Source organism: Gobio gobio (assembly GCF_949357685.1).
Source record: "Gobio gobio genome assembly, chromosome: 2".
NCBI lineage: Eukaryota > Metazoa > Chordata > Actinopteri > Cypriniformes > Gobionidae > Gobio > Gobio gobio.
The window spans coordinates 47,405,916-47,421,403 of record NC_137098.1 but is presented as its reverse complement, the minus strand read 5'-3'; the positions used below and the strand labels follow the sequence as shown (position 1 = coordinate 47,421,403).

At 38.6% G+C, this 15,488-nt stretch overlaps 1 protein-coding gene across 1 annotated transcript in view; it reads left to right on the top strand.

Moving 5' to 3' along the window:
* Window positions 1-15,488, top strand: part of fam189a1 (family with sequence similarity 189 member A1) — a 141,542-nt gene that overhangs the window by 69,767 nt on the left and 56,287 nt on the right. The window lies entirely within an intron of this gene.

The window sequence follows — 15,488 nt, the reverse complement described above, 5'->3', positions numbered from 1 at the left end:
TTCCCATTCATTTCAATGGAGAGCGGGTGATTTCTGGTGACACGAGTGACAGTGGGCATTGGCGACTGGTATGGGGCGTGTTCAATGATGTGAGAAAGTTGAGATCTGTTCAACTTTATACAAACGAAGAGTGTCTTTCGGGACCAATAAGAGTGAAGTCAGTGGAGGGCACGTGATCCGTCGCTCTTCAGTGCCGGGGAAAGATGAAGTTGCTTGTGTACAGAGCAGTCAGCAACTGTCTCTGTACACAAGGTGGTACGCGCCATGCTGACTCCGAGTGCGAATGGTTTCGTTAGCCCAGATAGACCGGCATTTGCCCTTTTGCTGCAAATGAATAGCCTCGATGACAAAGAGCACTTGCTGTTTCTCATTCATCTTTAATCTTAGGCATTTTATGTACTGATTCCATTTATATTTAGACTTTTCCTTCAACGTTGTTTGTTTGTAGCGGCAAGTAAACTGATTTGTTTTCTACAACATGGAGTAACATCCATGAATGTCACTCCCAAACATTATTAGGCAACCCGTAATGGGAACGCCGCCTAGCGACCTCACCGCCAGCCACTGGCGTCATGCAGCGACAAAGTCGCTGGTAGTGTGAACGCACCTTTACATGGCTTGGGACTCGCACACATGGATTCACACCTACGGTACTTTGTAATATCTCTAAAATGGGACAATAATTGATATATTGTGCATCCCTAGTTGGGAGTTATTATATTTAAAAACCCCTACTTGTGAAATAAATGGTTACATCTTTGGGTTTTAAATTCATAAACGTTTTAATGTTCAATTTTATTCTTGAAGGCACAAAGTCTTTAGTGATTTGTTTCTTCCATTCATAATATTCTTTTACCAGTACGTGACATGCACATGTATGTTGCACTTACGAAGGGTAATTTTTTTCCTCTGCCCTCTGCCCTGTTTGAATTTTGCTGCAGATTTGTACGGTTGTGTGATGCTAAGGCATTATCACAGCGAGCACTATCAGGAGGGAGCTGGAGGGCTTCTGATTGCCTGTCATGTAGTGCTCTACAGACAGTGTGGATGTCTGAGCTGAGCATGCACAGATCCAGCCTGGTAGTCAGTGGAATGGGATGTAAAGTGTATGCATTGAGTTTCTCTCTGTTCAGCCAGCCGTTCTGCTCATGCATAATTTCAGCAAGGATTGGGCACGCTGGCTGAATTCTTCATGCCTCTTGTTCTGTGGGATCGGCTGGCTCCGGAGGGAGCATTAACGGAGAATGTACAAGTTTACAGATCGCAAAATGGGTGGGATGTTGTTAAATCCATACCCTGACACAAAATCACACACGTAAGACAAATGCGCACACACACACGGACAATTGCTCTCAGCTATTCATGCAATGGCAGCCACTGCACTGTGCATTTTAAAGGGATAGTTCACCCAAAAATAATCATTCTGTCATCATTTTATGGTTTTTTTGTCTTCCAAAGACTACATAAGAAGACGTTAGGCAGAATCTTTTCTATGCAATGTTCACTACCATTGTATGGAAAAGAGCACCATGAACAATTTACAATACATCTCATTTTACTTTCCAGGAAAAAAAAGTCTGAGGTTTGAGACGACACAAGGGTACATAAAAATAACATAAACATGATTTTTCATTTTGAGTTGAACTATCCCTTTAAAGGTGAAGTGTGTAAGAACTTTATGTTAAAATACATTCTCTTAACCCAGTTTATTGTTCATTGACCACTGCCATTAATGGGTTTACCTCCCTCACATTGAGCCTCCCAGACACCATCAAAACACTGAGTGGTCCGCTCAGATCCATCAATTTCTTTCCAGCTCAACCAATAGCGAGAGTTTGGGGTGTGGCTACTGTAGTAAGCAGAGCCAGAGGGTATTTAGCCATGTGAGACTAAGAGATTAAACTGCTCATGGATGCTTAAAAACCATATAGCATGCGTTCAGAAAGACAAATGTATCAGTTTATAATGGTTACTTTAATGTGCCCAGTGTAGACAGCCTCGTGTTAAAAAATGTGTCTGGTGCAGATAAGTTGGTTGGGTTTATTATAAGACGCTCACGTTCGCTCTAAACGGAGTGTTGCCTCTAAGTTGCTTAATCATAATGTATAGCAACACAGCTATATGTTGGACCTTTTATTGAAAGTAGCATACTTTTACCTGTTTAGAAATGCCTTCACAAGCACCCGTAAGAGCTGTGATTGTGATGTTTGAGTTAGGGGAGGCACAACGCGTGAAAGGGGTGTTTGCAAGGTTGTTTGAAAATATTCCGCTAGGTCCAGTAGTGTCGCAGAAACTACATACTATACTTATATTTAACCTTAAACCAACTTTTGCACATACATTTTTTACCATATCATCAGTACTGGCAGCACTGATGGCAGAATAAACATTCTGCATGAATGTTTAACACTGAAGTGTTTACAAAGAGTTGGAGCAACATAAATGTGATGTATTATTATTTTAAACCATTTAAAGGGTAACTTCAGTGATTTAGCATTAAGCTTTGTATTTAAACTGGGTCATTTATGTAGTAGAAATGTGAAATTATTTATGAATTTGGTGCCTTCTAGACTGAGAAAAGACAGAAAATGTATTTTTGTCTCATGTGGATGAAAGACAACAACTCCCAGAACGCACTTGCTTCGCTGCCCTACGAGGCCACTCCGTACATCGTCGTTTTGATCTTCAAAGTAATACAATCATTTTGTTCAGTTAGAGAATAAACACTACAATTAAAAACTGAACGCGTGTTTTCAATAAAGTGTGAGTGAGCCGAACAAAAGTCACGTCACAGATGCAGCAGTGTCAGATTTCCTCAGCAGTGTCAGATTTCCTTCATCACGAAGAGCTGAGGTAACTAGGGATGCACCGAAATGAAAATTCTTGGCCAAAACCGAAAAAGAGGAAACCAAGGTCGAAAACCGGAAAACTGAAAGAAATTATGCCAATTATTAGTACCATTGCATTTATGGCTATGACTGTGTACTAACTTTACTAAAATCAAGGCATTGCAATTGCATAAATTAATATTAAAGTTTCAAAGAATAAATCAATTACAAATTATGCCTATATTTATTTAGCACATAGCAACAATGCACAGTATAAAATCAAATTAAAACTAAAATGTTTACCCCACTCATTTGTACATTAAATAATAATGTGCAGGCCTACAGAAAGGTTTTAAAATGAAATGTTCTCTCATAAAAACAAAGTGCATTTAGGTCTAGTTCATTTTAAATTTTTATCTGTAGGACTACTACAAGAAAGTGCATTTAGAACAAGTGCAACTGCTTAAAGATACAACTACTTTCTCTGTAGGCCTTCAACATAATAGTGTATCAAAACAAAGACTGCCATAGCCCATATGTTAAAGGGTTAGTTCACCCAAAAATGAAAATTCTGTCTGTAATTACTCACCCTCATGTTGTTCCAACCATGTAAGACCTTCGTTCATCTTCGGAACATAATTTAGTATATTTTTGATGAAATCTGAGAGCTGTCTCACTCCTCCATAGGCTTTCAGAGGGAATGAAACTTGATGGCCCAGAATAGTAAGTAAAAACGTCATTTAAGGAGTCCAAATGACTACAGTGGCTCTGTATTAAGTCTATCATGCGACGAAAATAATTTTTGAGCGGAAAAACAACAAAAATAACGACTTTATCACACTATTATTGTTGTTCAATTTGAGCCTCTAACGAGAGTTCGCGGGAGTGCCCCGACGCATGCGCGAGAACTGAGATTAACCCTACTCCGAAAGAGTGAGCAGCCAGTCAAGTAGTAGTAGAAGAAGAACGCCGTAATCTCAGTTCTCGCGCATGCGTCGGGGCACTCCCGCGAACTCTCGTCAGAGGCTCAAATTGAACAACAATAATAGTGTGATAAAGTCGTTATTTTTGTTGTTTTTCCGCTCAAAAAGTATTTTCGTCGCATGATAGACTTAATACAGAGCCACTGTAGTCATTTGGACTCCTTAAATGACGTTTTTACTTACTATTCTGGGCCATCAAGTTTCATTCCCTCTGAAAGCCTATGGAGGAGTGAGACAGCTCTCAGATTTCATCAAAAATATACTAAATTATGTTCCGAAGATGAACGAAGGTCTTACATGGTTGGAACAACATGAGGGTGAGTAATTACTGACAGAATTTTCATTTTTGGGTGAACTAACCCTTTAACTGTAGAATAGGGTTAGCGGTACACAAAAGTGACGGTTCGGTACGGGTTCGGTACAGCAGTTTTACAAAATGGCTTTTTATTTATTTTTAGTTGTTTACTGGGGGGAAAAAAAGTATCTGTCCTTAAATGAATTGAATTATAACTAAAAGTTTATTGAAGATATTGCTGTAAACTATATAGGGAGCCCTTACTTGCACATTAATATTAAAATTTAACAACAGAGCCCAAACTATTAGCCTAAATTCAGTTGCTATTTATTTTTAGGTCTAATAATCAACACTCAAATAACATAGTATGCAAACATGTAAACTTCACATAAGGCAGTATTTGCAATAACTTCTAAATCTAATTATAAAATAGTTTTTTATCCAATTCGTTGTTGAAATATAATCATTTATACACAGTGTCTGTTATTTTCATGACAGGTTTATTTAAACATACATGAAATAATCAAGATATCATTAACAGGTTAAGTAGAATATAATGAATATAACGGCTAATATAGGTCATATATTTAGTGAAAGAGTTGATTTACTTTAGTGAATAAAATTCTGTGGACACTGAATGACTGCCTGAGGTTAATGTGATGCTAAAGTTACATGACATTGTTTAGTTTACAAGCAGTTATATTGACGTCTTTTCGCCGTTGGAACACTGATTGAGCGATTACACCACATATGATGCGTGACAGTAAGTTGTAATGTATCCTCAACATACCTTAGATGTTCATTCATGTTTATTCTTAAGGAAGAGATGATCGATCGCGCTCACAGACGATCGCGTTCACGCGTGCGCGCCGCCGCTTGAACTGTGATGTGATCAGTGATGCCATATTAAAGAGCGTCAAAGCGGCATTTATCGTTTGAATTTCGTGATACATGTTGATCGATGTTGGTGTGGGAACTCCGATTGAAGTGTGTTCCTCACTTAAAACATGCCCACTGTTAAAGATTGCATTCGGAAACCGTTCGGTTTCACAGTGAAGTCTGGTCCTCTTCTCATCGAGAACATGAGCTGCTGCACTGAACAGCTGCACTGAACCGCTCTCGCTGTCAGTGCTTGTGCATGGAACAGACGTGGGTGTTTCTCAGATATACTGAAATACGTCCACACCGCAGACATGTTGCTTCAGACAAGCACGTGCAGGTCGCGGTTTCTGTTTGCGCCATCACAACATTTCGGCCGTGTTGTTTCGGTGATAAAAGTCTTTCGGCAGAAAACCGAAAATACACTTTTGGGCCATTTTCGGACAAAATTTTTCGGTGGCCGAATATCCGGTGCATCCCTAGAGATAACCTTAAGCGCCAGTCTGGCACGTTTTCAGATCGCATATGGAAGCTAAACTATCACAGGAATTAATTGAAAAGTTGAAACACTCACTTTACTCTGCACCGTGCTCCGTTATTATGAATGTCCGTTCGGCCGTCTGTCTTAACGTTACATTCTGTGCCTGAGATCTCTCCCCTATGGGCGGGTTGATAACATGCGGAACAGCTCCATCTAGTGACTGTAGTCTTTGCCTCTGGCCAAAAAATCCTCCGATGACGCAAAATGACGATATTTGCGTCATCGGAGGAACTTTTTGCAGAAATAAAATGTATAATTCTCTCGTCTCAGGGGGATATGAGGGGGGAAAGTACCATAATTTGAATATACTACCGGGTTTCTACTGATACAAAGCCTAATGCTAAACCACTGAAGTGACCCTTTAAGATTTGGCAAAAATGGACAGACATGTTTGTCCTATTACACCAACGGGTTTCTCCTATTTTGATGTGCCATGTTTTGCCGTTTTCCTGACTTTTTCTAAGCCTGGTGATTGTGCCCTTTATATTTTAGTTTATTTGAACAACTGTCCTCTAATGCTTTTTGTATTTTGTCACATATGGTTATATGGTCACATAATGTCATATTTCTCCTCATCTCTGGATTATCGCTCTGGGGATATCTATCTCATCTCATCTCATTAGATGTTTATCTTTCTCTCTCACTCTCTATCTCTATCAGTCTATTTTTTTCTCTCTTTCTCTGTACAAGACCCGTTCTCTCCCTCAGATGTAGTACACAACTCTAGATCAAAGAATGAGATGAGTTCCAGCATGAGCTTTCTCTCTGTGGGATTCAGGTAAACACACCATTATATGGCCAAGATGAAGTACTGTACTTTAGCAGCAGACCTCAGACTTCATCAGCATGAGGGAATGGACACTTAAGTAGTTTGTTTATCTGCACATATTATTTACTCATACATCCTGTGCACATGCATGGAATCCATTGGGAATTGTTCTCAAATTCCATATATTACTTCAAAACGCTTGGGTGTTTAACTAAATTGAATTTGCTGTTAATGCAGCTGAAGAGTTTCCACACATGCTGTATGCTACCTTGCAGTCCAGGAAATGTAGAAGTAGTATGATGGGCAGGTCTTGTAAGGGGTTCAAGACTGGCTGACATCCTTAGGAATCCCTCCCAGCTGTAGTCTATTACAGCAATGAAAGCAAAGAAGAGTACAGACCTGACAAGAGTGCCATCCGGAGTGTTTTCTCTTGACTTCAGGGACTGTCATTGAACTTGCCCCTGCAGGATCTCAAGGGATCGCCGATCAGCCGCTGAATTCCACAGTCTTTCCTTGCGAGGCAAGTGTCTCCATTCACATGGGCCAGCGTTGATGATTGAGTTATCAATAGGACTCTGTCCATTCAGTCCCATAACAACTGGATAGCGTGGCACAGTTGAACGCTGTCAAGGTAGAGAAAGATTGATGAGGCTCTCCTTGCGGAGGGGGGAATTAATCAGCTTTTAAAGGTGTTTGACAGAGGGATGGAGAAGGTGAGTAGCCACATTAATTTATTGCAGAAATGAAAATGTTACGGTATCCATATTGACTGAGGTTTAATAAACACTCTCTTCTTCGAGGCAGTATGGCATGGCAGGACAGCAGCTAGTCAGAAAAGATGATCTTGATTGAAAAACAGGATGAATTAACTTGAAAGGACATTGATTTACATCATCGTCATGTATTCGGCCCTATAAGATTGTGGAGATATTGACAAGGCTGCTCTCTGAGAGAGTATTTATAATATAATGGCATTCCTCTCTTTTCTGAAAAATAAACAGCAAAATTTCCATAAAATGCAATGAAAACAGCAACGCTGCTGTTTAATGGATCTATGACTTTGCACAGATGTGTGACAATAATGATCGCTGTGTTTAAAACGAACCTGGATCCCGATTCATGAATTATTAAAGCTTGTTTGTGTCCTTTTTGTCTGAATTGATTTAGATTGATTTTGTGTGTTTGGAGGGTTAGAATGGCACATTAGTGGGACTGAAGGCATGTAAGGAGGCCCAGCTCTGCTCCTCATCAATTATTCGTTTTCATTAGGGGTGTAACTATTATTATTTTATTTTTGCCTAAATGTTTTGGTGCATTGTGAAATTTGGTCACAATTAGATTCAATGCTGCGCCAGGTGTTTTTTGCTAGTTTCAGCCTGACATTATTATTTTCACGTCCTGCGCCACTTTTAAATAGCAAATGCATTTGCGCCTATTTGTGCACCCATGGGCGTGCTGGTCTGAAAACGAGGTGTGTTCAGGCGCGTTGCTATTTTTAGGCTACTTAAAAACGACTGCTGAAACCTGGTCTAAAGTCAATGGCGCAATATTTTTTTGGTGACTTAATGAGTGCGTTAGTAATATGCGCCTATAGGCGGGTACACAATGCGCGTACACTCTGCTTATTATGCACACAGGGACGCGCAACAGCACACAAACATTTTTAAATATTAAAAACAAAAGGATCCCTCTCTGGAGAAGCGTTCAGTCTTTCCACTCGCAAATTCCGCCATGTAAATAGGGAATCCACCATGGCGCAAGCACAACTGGCTTTTAAAGGGAATGGGAGATAAGACTCTGGTTGATTTAATGCACATTACGCCCAAAACACACCCATGATTCATTAAGATACTAGTGAAAACCCATTTAGACCATGCGCCGAAAAACGACCATCGTTTTTCCCATCGTTAAATTAGCAAAAGTGGATTTAGACACGGCCTAAGCGCACTTGCGCCATGCTCTTAAGACCATGCGCTCAGATCGTTAAAATAGGACCCGTAGTGTATATTTACATCTGAAAAAAAAAAACACATATTATAGTAATTTTAGCGCATTTTTAGTTCATTTTCATTGTCAAATTGCTGCATCACAATACATTGATGCATTTTACCCTTTTTTTTTTATACAGTAAATGTCAGTTAGGTAGGTTATTTTGGTCATTTCTAGGGATGCATGATATGTTGGCTATTGGCCTATATTAGAGATTTATTTTATTAATCTTGGATATATTTTGGTCAAAATTATTTAATTGTGCATGCTCATTTTCTGATTTATCAATTAGATGTATGTGCTCACTTAGTTAATCTTTAAACTAACTAATAATTTGATAACCTATTATAATAATAATTTGATAACCTAAATGAATATCCAATTTCTTACTGTAACATTATAATATTGTGATTCCTAAATTTACATGTAGCAGTTAAAACCATTGATTTTGTTTTAATATACATTTACTTAGATAGAACACAAATGTGCTTTAGAGAATTCAAAACACGAATCTCATATAATGTATGATTGCGGGAAGTTATTAATCTAATCTTACTCTGGTGCAGTGCATTGTAGACTAATGTATTACAAACAATCATGTTAGCCCAGTTATGTATAATATGATGTCAGCGATATTGAATGTATGTATATTCTATACTTACTGCTGGGAGGAATATTACGTATGCATGTTGTAAAATTACTTTTCATTGCATTTTTTCCCATGTTCCTCTCTGCTTTTGCATTCATTAACCTTTCCACTGACAGATTCCAGCCGCATACGTGCATCTCTCTGAGTGCCATGTGATTAATCTGACGCCTATGGGCCGCTCTGAGACTGCGATGATATTACATTCAGAACGGCCTCAATCGTTCTCAACTCCTGATGAACCTCATGATATTTACCCTGCACCACTCAAATGCTGTACTCCTAAACATTCCTTTAATATTTCCCAGGATCTTTCTCAAGGGCATGTGTGGAGTTTTAGCTGCCTCCCTACTGCTGGTCCAGTTGTCTAAGGTTGAAAATTGTTTGCTTTTTCTGATTGTTAATCTGGGTTCCTGTCTTTTGTTTGGAGAATATTACCTGACAGTGTGAGATTTGGGAATTCAATAACCTCTTTGATATTTCAGTCTTATATTGTTTCAAATGTTTTGAGAACTGAACCTGAGGTTCTGGATTAATATTTTATCGTGTTTGGGGTTGTTGTAAGGATGAGTCTTATGGAGTGCTGCCAGAGAGTGTGTGTGTTTTGTTTATGTATGTCCCAGGAGTGGTGCGTTTCCTGGTAGAGTGAGTTTGTTCAGTTTCCAAGCTACACTTTCTCTGGCTTCCCCCTCACACTTTCTGTCTGTTAGTATATTGCTGGAGTTTAGGATTGTGTTATCCTGCGGGGGAATGAGGGACTCAGAGTATCCCTATATTGACTGTGTGTGTACAACAGTAGTACCTAAATGTATGCTTTTAAAAAAAGAAGAAAAAAATATTCAAATTCATTTTTTTTAAAGGGGGCTCTAATGCTATTTCCTGCATTCTGACTTTTTTTAGTTGGATGTATGACGGAGTATTTCTGTGCCAAATACACGCCTTCAGGATTCAAACAAGTTTCGGAAAGCTTTTTTTCGAGTTTGGGCCCTGTATGACGTCATAAAAAAGGCCGGAAAGGCGTGTGCGCACGTCAACCCAAGCAAGAGCAAGAGCACACCTGTCGGCATTTTGCTTTTTAGACCACAAAATCAACAATGTCACTAAAGAAGTGTGTTTTTGGTTGTGAGGGAAAGATAACCTTGTTCAGCTTCCCAAATAACACAGCGTCAAGGAAACAGTGAATGCAGTTTGTTTTTCCAGAGCAGCAACGGTGTTTGTTTGTTTGTTCCCAGTCACGAGTCGAAATCGCTGGCGGTGAGTGAAACTGCATCAAATGTCTGTGTTTTGTTGGCAATCAGCGCATAAGTGCATATGATATAAACAACACGAACGTATAGTGAATTGAAAGTTATCCAGGAATAATGCGTGCGCGTTCATAACTCTTTACCTGCATGCCTGCTCGAGCTCGGGTATTTTCTGAAAGAATCGGTGCAGCGTATCTGTCTTTTATAAATATGATAAAACTAAAGACTCTTCAGAGATATGAAGGATGCACACCATGTCTCAAGATTAACATGAGACTGGCAGAAACTGTGTGTTATGTACCCTTTAATCTAATTTGTACTGCCAAAGAAATCTTTAATGCTTACCCAGGCGGCATTTATTTGATCAAAGATACAGTAAAAACAGTAATATTTTGAAATATTATTTCAATTTAAAATATGTTTAAATATATTTTCAAATATAATTTATTTCTATAATTGCAAAGTTGAATTTTCAGCATCATTACTCCAGTCTTAAGTATAGTATACATACATTTAACTGGTGAAGCTCTTGCAGCAACTACAGAAAATGTATATTTAATAAAAAAAATATATAGTATAATGTCTATGTTGCTGACAATTAAGCTTGCACTGAAAGAGATGGCTGCTTTGCCCAGTGCGAAAAACTTAGAGAGAACATTGTTAACTAGGTGGTATTTGGTTGTTCTGATGATTGATGGTGGTACGTAACGATGATGACGCCAAGCCTTTTTTCCACCCAGCACTTCAGAGTCACTGTTTTACATTATGTGTACTTTTCTGCAGTCTAATCAATGATGTTTTAACACAGTTTTGGGCTGGATTCCCGTTTGATAGAAAGCAGCAGTGCTGGCATCTACAGAACTCCCATGTTTCCTGTTCTTTATTTATTCCTCTTACAGGAATTAAGTGCCTCTCTCTTTCCACCCCATTCAAACAAGTGCAACACGTTAATGTGAAAGTGTCAAGAGAAACAATTTAGTCGTTTCTCTTTTTCTGCTTCAGAGGGAGCATTTGAAAATCACTGTGTGCCCAGTCCAGATTTGTCCTCGTCTCCAAGGCAACCTTGCGGCAGGAAGTCAAGAGCATTCATAATGTAGAGTCCAGCTGGAGGCAAGAGCTTACGGGGCTTTAGCATCTCTTCACCTCTCTATTGGTCAAGCTGGCAGCTGGGATTCAAAAGCAGCTGAAAAATGCCTCAAAATTGTGATCTTGAGATAAATGCTCAGAGCATCGTCTATCACGGTAGCGTGTGAAGCTTTGTCAGGGTCGGTTTAGCACAGAAGCACCTCAGGGGGCTTTTGAGAAGCAGTGACCAGTGGAAGGACAGGGGATAACATGGAGAGGTGAGGAGGGTGTGATTACCAGGCCAAATGAAGGATCTGACCCAAGTCTCCATTAATGCTGCTGTTAGAAGGATGTCAATTTGATGAGATTCCCTTATCGTACCAAGAAATGTTGATTTATAATAGATGTATTATTTGGAGGTGGGAGTAGTTTTATGTTTTATTTTTTTTATTTAAAATAAATAAATATATATATATATATATATATATATATATATATATTGATTTAACACACAAAAAAACTAAAAAAAAAAATTCACTAAATTCTCAAACATTGTGGCTGATAAGTATGTATATCACAAGATGCAGATAATTTTTATAGATAAGTGATTACATTTCGACAATTTGGAATTTGCCACAAGGACCAATATTGTTAAGTAGTTATTTAATCGTTTATACATATAAATGATCGGCATCTTGCTATATACATACTTATCAACCAAAATGTTTCAGAATATGGGGATACATGTTTTTTTGCTTATCCCTAGTTTTTCGAAATCAAAAGTTTTTTTTTAAATTATACAAAATTTGATGATTTTTTTTTTTTTTTAATCAGTCGTACAGTCGTATTCTTCTGTGCAATGAAACAATTTTATTCAATAGATTTAATTGTATCAATTTTTAACACACTTTCACTTTTTTCACCTTTATTTATATTTTTTTTTTGGTTCTAAAGCCAAAGAAATTATATTTATTTTTTAGAAATAAGGAGCCATAATTGGTTGCTATGCACATAATTGCAATGATACATTTTCATATTTGGAACTGTCCTTTATTCAATATCTATGTTGTTTTTGGGGCTCCAGATGCTCATCATCATTGACTGACTTACAACGGAGTTACTCCAAAACCTCAAAGCATCCGTTCCTGTTTTTTTTATTCATCTTCTATATGGGGGATTTGTTTTAATTTATAGTATCCATAATGGCAGCATTTTAATTTATTTATTTATGCAAACCCTATTCACTTTAGCATTTTACAGCATTGTTGTCATTGTCACCTCTGTATAGATAAAGAGGAGGCGTTATGTATTTCCTGAATTATTTAAGACATCTGACTCACAGTGGGGTCCAATTTTGATCATTTAACAGGCAATTACCCCGGATCTTACCACTCTGTATGCGTAAAAAGCACATCGCTGGCATTATGCTCGGCTTCAATCACAGTCTTTCCCTGTCTTTTACAGCCGGCAGCTGTCTTCCTGTCTCTATAACGTGTGGTTTCCGGGAGCCCTGACACTGGCCTTAAATGCCTATTTTAATCAGCTAATTACTAGTAAAATGAGGTGATTAGCAGTTTGAGCCAGCAGTCCAGATGCCAGTCAGAGAGGCCTTTCTTTCCCCCAGCTGCCATGGCTGCAGGAAGATCCTCGGACACGGGGGGAGGAGTTTGAGTGGAAGATTGACAGGTGAATAGTGCTGGGTGTTTCCTGTAGGAATTGAAGTGGAATTTGTGTTTCACTGTTCTCATTAGATTTATTGTGTCATAACTCCAGGACTGTTGGCTAGCTGTGCGAGTGGGTATAGTGTATTAGACCTGTCTCAGTATGGCAGCACAGTAGGGTGGCCTTGTTCTGCAGTCAAGCAGAGTGTCAGTAAGCTAAGCTGCATTCATTAGCTCTTGTTTGGTTTAGCTCCCATAGAAAACAGGAAACCTCAGGCCTGGCTTTGGACTTTAGACCACTTGGCTATTAAATAAATCGATTATGCTTATTAAATGCCTGAAAATTGATCCCTTTTAAAAGACAGGTGAAATTGATTGAATTATTGTTCGTGTTTTTCTCTGAAGGTGGAGGGTTACATCTGGTGTTGTCTTTCAGTGAGCGAACAAAGCCTGGATGGATTTTATTTTCATTTAGAAATAACATTGTCACTGATTGCCTAGAGAGAAAAGCAGTGATGGCTGTAGTAAATGAGTGTGTCAGCTGTATTTACGGTACAGTGGTGTAACCTCAGTCCTCCTCTCTGGTTAAAGTGTCTCAGGAGAGCCCCGGACCAGATGGGACTCACCGCAGTCATGAATCTTCCAACCACAGAATCTTACTGCAGATTCATTGTGTTCACAATCAGTTTTTATGGTTTACTACAGCAAACACCTGCACAAATAAACGTGCTAAAATCTTTTTTTAAATAATTTATTATCAACTTATTATACCATTATCAACTTTATTTGTATATCAAGCATTTCTAAGCAGGAAGATTTCAAAACGAGTGGTTCATTCATACGTTTGTAAGATCTTCATGCTGTGGAAATATAACCGGAAAACAGAACAAAACAAGTGCAGAGTTAAAAAGGGACAGGGTTACATAAGGGCTATAATGTAGTTTGAGATTTGCTATATAGTTGTGCAACCGGTCGAGGCCGAGGGCCGTGAGATTACGAAACCGGCCTCGCCCTGTTCTCTCACGGCCCTCTGCCTCAACTTCTTGTCCCAATAGTTTACATCGCTTTGTTAGTATACTGTATCTATGTGGATAAAGTTTATATATCTCCAATTTTATACATAGAGCTATGTGATTAATATAGGTTACATTTACATACAGCAGTAAATACTATATAGCAAAGCTTGATTGTTTATGTTAGTGTACTGTATGTATGCTGGTAAAGTTGGATGTACTATTTATACCAACTTTTAATATGTCGGAGGTGATAACATACACTATATTGGCAAAAGTATTGGGAAACTCCTCCAAATCATTGAATTCAGGTCTCTCATCCAGACTCGTCCATCGGATTGCCAGACAGAGAAGCGTGATTCGGCACTCCAGAGAACACGTCTCCACTGCTCTAGAGTCCAGTGGCGGTGTGCTTAACACCACTGCATCCTCTTTGCATTGCACTTGGTGATGTAAAGCTTGGATGCATCTGCTTGACCATGGAAACCCATTCCATGAAGCTCTCTACGCACTGTTCTTGAGCTAATCTGAAGGCCACCCAAAGTTTGGAGGTCTGTAGCTATTGACTCTGCAGAAAGTTTGCTATATAGCAAATATCGCTTTTTGTGAGTGGATTGTACTGTTTATATTTATTTATTTACAGAGCCTAGGACTTTCACTGTGACTGATTTCATAGGCTGATAGGGCATATAGGGCATTTTTTTAAGGGGACAGCCATTTGTAGTGGTGTCCGAAACCATAGTGGACGTTATCGAGTGCACTCATTCTATCCAACATTCCACCGCAATAACGAGTGTACAGCATATGTACTCATTCATTCCGTCATGTAAACTGAATATTGATTGAGGGTTTAGGGGGTGATTTTGGATTCAGCTATATATATTATTTACACTACTGTTCACTTCCTGCATTTTGATGGACTGGTTTGCTATCCAATTAGGTATGCACATTCTGTTTGCCGTAAATTTACATAGATTTGTGTCTAAAATGGATTTAAATTGATTGCAGGCTCCCAATTTACATGGTCTTGTTTGGAAGGAGGAGGCCCGTTCACACCTCAAACGCTAACTCTAACAACATTAACGATATAAACTATAACTATATTACATTAGCGTATGATGATGATGATGATGATGTTCTGTTTATTATAAGTATGCTGATCTTATGTTGTCTGCTGCTTTAAATGTTCAAGCTCTTTAAAGTCAGATGGATTGTAATTGACTATCAATGTTTTTATTGTTCATCAGCTGGAAAAAATCGATATCGATCGATATCGATCCTCCATATTGTTACAGTTGTGGTGTTGATTTTTCTCACAGAATTAGAATGATTATTAAAACTTTATAGTTAGTTATTGACTTTAGTGTGAACGGGCCTTAAAAAAGAAAAGAAAATCTAACAAGCTAAAATGTTACATGCTGTTTATGCCAATTTTCGTATATTTTGTCTTGTGGAGGTTGATCTTCAGCTTGAAGCACCTGGAAAGACACTGTGCTGGATGCGTGCGTGTTCTCTTCAGCTTTCTGAAAATGAATGTTTGGATATCTAGGGCAGCTTCGAAACCTCAATCACAGC